We start from the raw sequence: 2,255 nt of genomic DNA, 5'->3' as shown, positions 1-2,255 counted from the left end.
TATTTGTTACGTTTCCGCTCTCATTTCCGCCCGTATCTCATGTCTGTCGTCTGGCAAATTTCTGGAGTGGCATCATCGCGTAGATCAATCTTATTCAAGCATCGCCAACTGAAATCAACCGATATGCGTGAAATCTAACGTAGGATCCTTCTGACATATGTTGAGCACCGGCACACTGACGGCTTCGAAAGGCAATTCAGGGGTTGTTGATCACAGAAGGCACTCCGATTCCGTCCTCGCGACGTACGAGAATGACAGCTCCGCTCGGTCTACATGCTACGAGTGACGTTCACAGCGGATGCGCTCGGTCCCTTTCGTTCGCCGAGTCGTGGACAGAGCGCTCGATGCATCGAGGAGAAAGAGAGACGGAATGGTCGGGCGAGACGGAAATCGGGGGAGGACGCGGGAGCGAGGAACGGATAGAACGGGAAAGAATGCGCGGCCGCGGGGAACGGAAATCGTCAAGAGGAGAGGCGCGAGAAGAGAGACGATCAAGCGACGCGTGCCGTCCCCATACGTCAGAGGAGCAGCGAAGCTGCAGCTGGATTAGGCGTCGATCTCTCGAGACGGATCTCTCGTGACGCGTCCCGCGTCGACGACTGTCGGCGTCGCGGCGTTTGCACGTCACTCACGAGAATCCTGGGTGTCTTGGTCTCCTTCGCGGTGCTGCTCACGATGGGACCTCGTCCAAGAACGCTCTACGAAGAAGCGGCTCCCTTTGACGGCGATGGTTGGCCGACGACGTCGTAAGAGAGCAGCGCCTGGTTCGACCTCGCGACGCCGACGCCATGCGGCGTCGCTCTGCGCCCGGCTGCGTCCAGGGACGAGCCACGTCAACGTTGTGTGGGTTTTCACCACCGCACACACGAATGCATGTACTCTTTGGATGCACGGGGGGGTATATAAAGTCGGGGTGGATATATAGGGGCGACCGGGAGGGGCGGCTCTTGATAACGCGCAGGGTCGACCAACCCCTCTCACTTCGTCTCTCTTTCTCTCTACCTTCCTCCCTCCACTAAGCTCTCTCTCCCTTATCTTTCCCGTTGCGTTCGCGAGCACAATTTCTCTTTCTCTCTACCTCACACCTACTCTATCTAGTTTTCTCTCTTTCTCTTTCATCCTTATTGTCCCTGTTCCTTCGTCACCTACTACTTCTCTCCAGATTGTTCCATCCTTTTTGTTTTTATCAGGATCGATCAATCCCTTTCTGTTACTCGCTCATCTACTCTGTTTGTCTCTCGTGCTCTCCTCCGCGTCCACCCTACGGCCACCATCCATTTTTCTCCCGCAAGAGTTTTCCTCCTTCTTTGTCTCCGTCTATTTAATATATTTATCCCTTTCTCTCTTTGATTGCCCTCTCATATTATATATATCCTCTCTGTTTTTCTCGACGCTTAGTTTTGCCGCTATCGCCCTTCCTTCGAAGCGAGCTGGCGTCGATTTGATTTCACCGCGTCTCTGTGTGCGATATCGCCTTCTTTCATGGTCCCCCCACCACTGATTTTTTGCATGTGACAGCGAGCGTGAGCTTTATGCAACTCCCCATGGATCGGGAGAACAGTGGTGTAGCCTGGCGCCACCAGACGGCATCCACATAGAAACTCCTCGCCCCTGAATCGTGACATTTTTATTGGACGACGCTCTCTTTCGTAAGAGAGAGAAGGATATAAATGTATGGCGTGTGTGCGCGATCTTCCTTCTGTACTTTTGTCTCACCTCCTCTTTCTCTCCTCGTTTCTCCTTCGCGACAGTTTCTTCAGTCTTACTCTTTGTCCAGTGTGCAGGTAAGGTTACGACCTCGCATATGAGTTTGCTATAAACCATGCGATGGCGAAAATTATTAATTTGAAGAGTAGTTCGTCCGTGCATCGTAAATTTTGAGATGAAAAGGTCGCGTGCGCCAAGTCAAATCTGCAACATTTAAAGAATGGTGAGTCAGATTTTTACAATCTTCAAGTTCAAATAGGCGTTTTATTATTAGAGTCAATTGAACATAGAGTTTAAGACACATGATACGTGATATTGGCGCATAATGTGCGATTGCATAAAGGATTAGAAATCTTCGATTCTAAATATTCTGTAATTTTTGTAGATTTATTGTTTGATGGGATCAGAGAAATTTGATAACGAACTTAATTATGCGAATGAGAAAAAGTTGCATCGTATCAATAATCTGGAAAGAATTTTCAAACAATTATATTGATTAAGATTTATTCAATGAAAATCCGAGTTTTTTCAAACTTTGATTATATTGA

At 48.8% G+C, this 2,255-nt stretch overlaps 1 pseudogene; it reads left to right on the top strand.

Annotated features, from left to right (window-relative positions):
• The first annotated feature begins 228 nt into the window (after positions 1-228).
• LOC138933256 (uncharacterized) lies at positions 229-1,350 on the top strand (annotated as a pseudogene).
• Positions 1,351-2,255: the final 905 nt, after the last annotated feature.

This window comes from Polyergus mexicanus, unplaced genomic scaffold (genome assembly GCF_030449975.1).
Source record: "Polyergus mexicanus isolate NDT 795.1 unplaced genomic scaffold, iyPolMexi1.0 SCAF_5, whole genome shotgun sequence".
Lineage (NCBI taxonomy): Eukaryota > Metazoa > Arthropoda > Insecta > Hymenoptera > Formicidae > Polyergus > Polyergus mexicanus.
This window is presented reverse-complemented; position numbering and strand designations above follow the sequence as displayed.